General features: G+C 34.4%; 1 protein-coding gene across 1 annotated transcript in view; it reads right to left on the bottom strand.

The window, feature by feature from the left end:
* Positions 1–8,606, bottom strand: part of osbpl8 (oxysterol binding protein-like 8) — a 78,446-nt gene extending 69,840 nt beyond the window's left edge. Inside the window, exon 1 of the mRNA XM_016539524.1 lies at positions 8,280–8,606. The gene's annotated coding sequence lies outside the window, so the exon portion shown is untranslated. The remainder of the gene's footprint in view (positions 1–8,279) is intronic.
* Between the last annotated feature and the right edge of the window lie 309 nt (positions 8,607–8,915).

Here is an 8,915-nt window from a genome sequence, read left to right as displayed (position 1 = left end):
AATATAAACTGAGGTTACAAAAGTGATTCAGTCAAGATCAGTGAGTGATTTTCTTTTCTTTCGTTCTTTAACATACAGAAATCGAGAAGCAGAATCGAAATGTAATTTTATAACAAGAAATGTTGACATCGACATCACAATACTTACGAGACATCGTCGATATACAATAATATCGTCATATCGCCCAGCCCTACACTGACTGAGCAATTACATGAGACATGATACATTTCAGTATGTTATACGGTTTCTTTCAACAACATTTCTAATGTTCATTCACGTTTATTTCATGCTATAACTAGTAAAGAGGAAGAGATGATCGGTTCACGTGCCGCTTGAACTGAGGTGCTACAGCGATCTGTGACGACACATTAAAGAGCATCAAAACAGTATTCTTTGAATTTTGTAATAAATTTAGAATTTGAAAGCTGAGACTTTGTTTCATATCAGAACTAAGCACAAAGGTTATTACGATTTATTGGACACGAGGCGCACTACAAATAATGTCAAGTTTTGTTCATGAAATCAACTGAAAACAGAACTAAGAATCCATATCGGTTCATATAAATGAGAATAAATTAAAATCTACAGATCAACATTTTCAGCCCAATTCTATTGGATTTAAAGCAACATTTACTTCTGGCCCACGGCCCTCAAACAAGTTTGATTCATGGCCCTTCGTATTAAAACATTTGCCATAGAAGAACCATTTCAGTTTCCCCAAAGAACCTTTCAGATAATTTTTTTTCTTAAAATTAAGAACATTTTGAAAATCTAAAAGAACTTTTTCTCATTTTAAAGAACCTTTTGTGCAATGGAAACAAAAAATAAATGAAACAATAATAGTAATGATGAAAAAAAAAAGAATAAAAAAAACAAAAAAAAATGACATTGTAAATTGTAAACACATTGTAAAACAATTGTAAAAACGAAATACGTATCGACCGAAATTAAGAAATATATCGTGATATCAATTTTGGCCATATCGTCCAGCCCTAACTAAAACTTAAACTACAGTTAAAATGAGAACTTAAAATATTGGGAAAAAACTAACAAAATAAAAAAAATTATTCTTTTTTAAAAATTAAAAAAATATATATATATATTAATTAAAACTATGAAAATGAATATATACATATACCAGCTGCACAACCAGTGTTAGTTTAGTATTAATTTTATACCATTTTACTTTTTATTTTTGTAATTCAATCCGATTCCGCTAGTGGCACAGAAATGACTTCACCTTTAAGTGTTTATACAATTACTAAACAATAAAGTGCATTCCTAAGCAATGAACACAAGAAGGTAATGTTGTTAAAAAGATTCCTCTTCACTGCATTATCATTACCATTTCATTGAACAGACTAATGATGAAATACCAGAATTGCAACAGCCATCAGGTAAAAGATACCTCGCCCTGCATGTCTGAGGAGAAGCACACACACACACATTATTCACACCTGACTGACATCACAGCTCTGAGTTACTGTGCTCTGTCCACACAAGCTCACTTCACTGGAGGAAAGTCCACACCATTAACCTCAGATGACACCACAGCACTGACTCTTTATAAGACTGACTGCCGGCAGCGAAACAGACTCAAGAAAAGACATGCTGTGTGCTTAATCATAAATCAAACAACATATGACCCTGGAGCTGTGCTACAGAAACATCCCATATTAAGCCTCACGTTAGGATCTAGCTCTTGGTCCTTGTATAGGTATACGTAAATATTTATGTATGTTTATTGATTAAATGGTTAAATAACTTCAAAACCATTTTGTGTGAGCAGAAATATTATATTATATTTAATAAAACTAAAACTGAAATAAAAACATATTAAAATTATATATATTATACTGTATATATATTAGAGCCCGACCGATATGGGTTTTTTGGGGCCGATACCGATATTAGGGAGTAAAAAAAGGCGTATATATCGATATATCGACCAATATTCTTTGAATATATTATAGTACAGTACCAGTCAAAAGTTTGGACACTTTCCCATTCTACGGAATCGCTGGCCGTCTCAGTGATCAGCCGTAAAACAGTGATTCTGTCCCTTACATATTATTGGTGGAGTTCCCTTTAAAATCTTAAATGATTCCCTTTGAGCTAAATTGACCTGTTTCCCTTACAATATGAAACTATAAAAACTATATAGTTTATATGAAACTATTAAAAAAACAACCAAAAATAATATAAAATACATTTTATTTTAAGTAGTTTCCAAAGCAACATCTCTCATTTTCTAAATAAAACGTAAACTGGAATAAAAATGTAGAAAAAGCTATGTAAGTGTAAAAAAATGAAAACAAAATGACAAATGCACAACAAAATTACTAAAAAAAGAAACAAATTATTAAACAAATATATATTTAAATATATTCAACTACCAATACTGACATTATAATAATAATTACATAAGAAATAACTACATAATTAAAAAAATAACTCTGGCCAACAAACAATTACTTCACAGCAACTGCTCTAATCTATCTTATATTTCAAACATAGCATTTTGCACAGTAAATATTTCTGGCTCTTATGATAAACTGCTTAATTATTCCCATTTGTAAGTCACTTTGGATAAAAGCATCTGCTAAACGAATAGGCGCAAATGTAGCATCATGGCAACACTTTTCACACAGGCAAGCCAAGTACCACTTAAATTTTCTACAGAAAAATCTACTTATTCAAGTAAGAATGTATTACATTCAACCCTTCATCGCAGGAGAGTTTGAAACAGATGTTGTGCATTTCCTGTTTTAAGAGTTTCGACATCTACATGACATGCTATTCACACGGGAAACAGTTTCTGTTTTCACCTGATCTCAGTTTCATCTGTCGCATGTGACGTGAAGTTTATGAATCTGCTCATCAAATATTAACACACAAACCGCATCCTTCTCACAAAACAGCTAGAGATCATTGATTCATACATTTCCCAAGGTACAGAGGCCGGTTTTACACTCCGTTCACCCTCCCAAATCATGAAACGCATGCTTTGAATATCAAACACCCTTCACAGCTTTGACATTCAGAGCCGTGTGAAGGACACAAGAGAAACCATAATGAAGGTGATGGATTTAATGATGATTAAAACTCCATTTGAACTGGTATTCAGGCAAAAATGAAGGCGGTTTTGAGAGATTACGACCACAGCCTTAAAGGCGTCCATGTCAGCGGGACGGGTCATTAATATAAATGAAGCGTTGCGACTATGTTGGGGTGCAGAGGGTTTGCACCTGAGCACATGCTTCATGACCAGGCGAAAATAACGGAATCTGTACGCTGGGCTTTTACAATTAAGATTACATTATTAATTATTAACAAAGAATCTTTGAATGATTCATCACAAGTAATTTGTTGTGATCAGACTACACTCGTGCTCTGTTTGTTAAAATCAAATATTATCTCTAATTTGTCAGGAACTAAAATAAAACAAACAAACATTTTTGTTGCTTAAAGTAAAAAACTTGAAGTGAAATAAAATAACATTCATGAAAAATGTTGAAAGTTTTCAAAAAATTCTAAATATATATATATATATATATATATATATATAATATATAACATTATATAAAAATAATATTATCTAAAAATATATTTGTATTATTTAATATATTATTTAATAATAATATTACATTATTTTAAATATATAAATAAATGCAACTTTATATTGTTATCATGTCAACACTGACATTATAACAATAATTCTCAATTCTCAGATCTTTTAGCGGAAGGATAAGCAAATTGGTTGCGTTGTTGGGTAAGTTACTCTAAAAAAGTAATTAATTACTAGCTAGTAATTACATCTTCAACAGTGTAATTAGATTACTGTACTAATTACTTTCTAAAAGTATTGCATTCCTTATTACTTTCTAAATCCCATACAAAGATAGACATGAAATTCTCTTTTAATTCTTTCATATAAATACTAAAAAACTGCCTACTCACCAAAGTATTTAAGAGAGGTTATATTGAAAACATAGCTACATTTTAACATTAGATGTTCAATTTTGATGTCAAATCCACTTTACTTTTTAATTACTTAGTAATGCATTACACCCAACACTGATTGGTTGTATAAAAAAAAAAAAATTACAGTTGCATCCAGAAATAGTTGGACAACAATGGCGAATCAACTTGTGTCCTCAGTTGGTAACAGTATGCAAAATAAGACGAAAACACACCAGCAGCGTCAGTAACGCACAACAACACAGGAATGGAAACTCTATTTGACAGGCAAATGACGATCACTGTCTCTCATAATGTTTTGTTTGAGTCGTACACGTGCACGCTTTCATACGAACCAAACAATCTTTTGAAATTACTGAAGAAAAATGCAGTGACAACAACATAAATATTATGTTCTTTTGAAGTTTGGATCTTCAACACAGATCTACAGTGGAGATCAAAATTAGAGAACAATCTATAAATACTTGATTTTTTTTCTGAAATATTGTTAGTCTTCATCACTCAAAAATTTAAGTAATATTACCTGTTGGTATTTCACTGTTCTACTAACATGTCTGACAAAATAAACAAAGCATTTCAACAAAAACCTTTATTTTGTGGAAAACACAGTGATCAAAATTAGAGAACATTAACCACTGTAGCACGAAATAAGATTACAACTAAAATGTTGGAGGGTTACAGCTGTCAGAAACGAGTAGGAAGTGTAGAAGCCCCTGCTTTGAATGACTTCAGCACATCTGCGGCCGCTGGACATCACTAGTTTCTCACACTGCACTGGTGTGATCTTGGTCCACTCTTCTTCCACTCTCTTCCATTGTTCAGTAACTGTGGTGGGTTTCTTAAGACATAACTTTGTCACCAAGGATTTTCCAGAGATTTTCAATCAGGTTTAGATCAGGACTCTGGACTGGCCATTTCATTATTTCAATGTTTTCAGCTTCAGGGAACTGCTTTACCTGTTTTGCAGTGTGACGGGAGCATTGTCTTAAATGAAAATTGCAAGCTGATTAGGAGATGTTTGCAGGGAAGGTATAGCATGTTGCTGAAGGAGGCTCTGAATTCTGATAAACATTTGCATTCACCTGCCATGTTGCTGTATAAGATGCCCAACTCCTGCTGCACAAAACATCCCCAAAACCTTCTTTACGCACTCGGGGTTCAGTCTTTCCCCAGTTTGACGCCGAACATAATGTTTCCCATCTGACCCAAATAAATTAAACTTGCTCTCATCACTAAAGTGAACTTTAGACCAGTTCTCCTCTCTCCATACAACATGCTCCTCAGCAAAGGTGAGCTTAGCCTTTTGATTCTTTCTGCTGATGAGAGGCTTGGTCACTGCAGAATGCGCTTTCAGTCTGACTTCTCTTAAACGTGCCGAGACAGATCCTTACCCTGTTCAGTGCTGAACTAGGGCTAGGCGATATGGGCAAAAATTCATATCTCTGTATTTTTTGACCGATTTGCGATATACGGTATATATCTCGGTATTTTCTTTTTTTGTATTTGGATTTTAAAAATCTGTATTTAATATATATATATATTTCACTTACCACCCAATGTTGTCCAACAAAACAATACATATTAAAGGCTATGAAAACAAATAAAGTGAATGTAACCATTGGCTGAATAACTCTAGAAGGTTTTCAAAAGCCCTTTAAAATGAAATATGTACACAGTTTGGATTAAATGAAAGTTTAGTCAAATTTTTTAATTAGCATGTTTTTGTGTTTTGCTTTGGTACCGAAATTGGTACCGAGAACCGTGGATTTTCACTGGTAATGGTACCGAATACTGAAATTTTGGTACTGTGACAACACTAGTCTCCACATTATCCTGTCCTCTCGTGCACTTGTCTTACATGGACGACCAGCCTTTTCGGGGGACTCAAAATTCCATCCTCCTGTTGTTAATGTTGTTCTTTTTTGTTTCTGTTGTTGAACCCGGCGCACAAATGACGTCGCTGTCGACCGGCTTACATCACTTCTTAGTACACACTGTCGGTGCGAATGCAACCCTTTAAATGGTACTGGGAAATAGTTTGCGCAAAATCGTCCCAGTACTTTAGTACTGTACATTTAGTTCTGGAACTAAAGCGGTGCGAAAGACCCTCATGTAAAGCTGCAATATTTGAGAAATCTTGGAATAACCAGCTTCTCTTACATTTACATTTAGTCATTTAGCAGATGCTTTTATCCAATGCGACTTACAAATGAGGACAATGGAAGCAATCAAAATCAACAAGAGAGCAATGCAGTGGCTGAAAGAATCATCCCTTTGGCCTTCATCTGGACCACCTCCTGTCGCAGGGTTTCAGTTAGAGCGGCTCGCCATCTTGCAATCTCAGTGAAAATTACAGGAATGCTACCAGTTAAATAGGGTTTGTCATATAATTAAGGATATTAGCACCAGCTGCCAGATTAACACCAATAACTTGGATGTATCTGTAAGTGTTCTCTAACTTTGATCAGAGTTCTTTTTCAAATATCTCATTTAAGAGTTTCAGACTACAATTAATTTATGAAATATGCTTAAAAAACTGCCCTTCTACTCCTGTTAGGATAACTTCAAATAGGACTAAGCAGTGTCCTTGAAATGTAGGAAATTGTAGGTTGTTCTCTAATTTTGATCTCCGCTGTATATCAGACTCGAACGTCAGTGACATCAGGTGTTCGACATGCTAATAATATTTACAACAGGTTTAGGATTACATGTTTATGTAGCAGTTGCTACCGCTAAATATAACATGCATTGTTAGGAACTTTCACTACCTCACTTCAACAATGCGACACAGAAAGCTATGTGGAAGTGCGCACTCAATCTGCCTCTAAAAGGGAAAGTGGAAACTTGAACCTTTACGCAACGGTCAAAGACGCACACAGAAACAGAAGATTTTGGCGCGGCCGTATATCCGTTCTCGTCTAATCAAAGACATCAAAGCCTGAAACAACAATACAGGCTAAACGGTGTAAATGAGAGTGAGTTTTGTAGTCAAATTCATGTAATTAAAACCTAATTAACTCTGTGAAGTTGCTTTTAATGACATTGTTACTGTTATTACTATCATAATTTATTACTATAACATGTTATCCATTTATAAGACTACTATTATGGTAATTTGGGATTTACCACAATGAAAACATTAATGGGATGAGGTAATTATAGGGTAAACAAAACAATAAATCTCAAATTTGCACCAGATATATTTGAATATTAAAGACAAATGACAGAAATTTACCATGGTAAGCATAGTTTCCTCCAAATTACTAGTGATAATACTATACTACACTGAAAATAATTTGGTGTAGAAACAATTTTCACTAATAAATTTCCCAACAATTACAAAAACTAACACACTGAATTAAATGTGGAATTCTGAAGCAGAAAAACAAAATGAGTAATTTATTGTAAAACATACTTGACTAATCTTTGTTTTATTTATAACTTTGGAAAACAATATTTTTTATAATACTATAATAAAACTGTTAAAAAGCAAATGTGTCCTTTACAATAAATAAATAAAAATACTGTAGTAGTAAGCTAGTACCACGGTTTACTGGTGGATGCAGGCGGTAATACCATGGCATTTCTATATATATATATTGATATATAAAATAGTGATGCTGTACAGTCATACCATGGTACTTTTGGAAAAGGCATAGAAGATTTTGAAAAAGACCCCATATATATTTATTATGATTGCATTTTCATAACAATGGTATTTTGCCCCTAAATATTTGTAAAGGAGGTCTGCTTAGATAAATATTATTGTTTAACAGGTTAACAACAAAAGCAGCTGGAGTGTGTCACATCAGCGCTTACATAACATACATGCTCACTACACTAAAGACTGAACTCAACCTGTTCATGTGGATTTCAAGACAATCAGGTCTAAAATGATCAGAAAATCTGATCTGAATGAGGGAGGATGATCCATACGTGCACATGTATATCAACAAGATCTGCAACATCATTTTCATGCAGGCTACATTTTCAAAAACCTAACTAGACCGCATCGTTGTTGCATTTTAGGTACTTGAGGAATACTATAGTATTACAGTGGACGTGTCACAACACTGACACTAGTATATTTATACAGTAATATCTATCTAGACTGATATTTTGAAACTCTATAATGCACAAATATGCTACCTGAACCGATGATTCCCGCCCAAAAACGCCGCGATGCTCAAATATGCTGTCTAGATAGACAGCTCACTAGGTTTTAGGACACAGCCCGCAGAGTGATGTTTATGGGTTATATGTATGTAAATACAGAATTACAAAACACAAGCACTAACCTTAATTGTCCACTCGAAGTCCTCCTGAGGGAAAACACAGGCTTTGACTTCAGAGAATGAGGTAAAATGTGAATTGAATAGATTGCGTCGTCTGAGGAGAATCCGTCTGTCAGTCCATCAGTTAACGAGTTAAAACGTCTCAGGCGCGTTTTAACGCAGATTGACAGGTACTCACGCGGGGGAGATCTAAAACGTTTTATCTGTGAACCGTAAACGCGTTTTGATGCAATATAAAAGCCCCGAATAGCGATACAACCGCACGTCCGTCTTCCTTCCCCTGTGAGACTGTTTATCCGCGATCGTTGGGTTCTGTCTGTCGCGCTCGAGGGATCGGCGTTCGAAAATACAAAGCAGGCGAAAGCAGCAGGTCTAGGATCAGGTCTCTGAGATGGAACGCTCGATCGCCTCAGTTTAATTTAAAAATTCAGGCAGATCCCAGATCAGTTGTTTAGGCTGTTAGTCCGTTAAGTATACGGAGGGTCTTTAAAAATCATATTAAAAGTCTAACGGCTTGTGAAACCGTAAAAGGACTGTAGATGATTATGTATCATATGTAGCGTGTGTGTTTATTGCTTTGAAAAGGAAATAAATATAGGTTATGAATACAGTATCACAAAATGTTTTACACATATATTA

Source organism: Sinocyclocheilus rhinocerous, unplaced genomic scaffold (assembly GCF_001515625.1).
Source record: "Sinocyclocheilus rhinocerous isolate Xijiao unplaced genomic scaffold, SAMN03320098_v1.1 scaffold3263, whole genome shotgun sequence".
Classification (NCBI taxonomy): domain Eukaryota; kingdom Metazoa; phylum Chordata; class Actinopteri; order Cypriniformes; family Cyprinidae; genus Sinocyclocheilus; species Sinocyclocheilus rhinocerous.
Note: the sequence above shows the minus strand (reverse complement) of the source record. Positions and strands in the feature narration are given on the sequence as shown.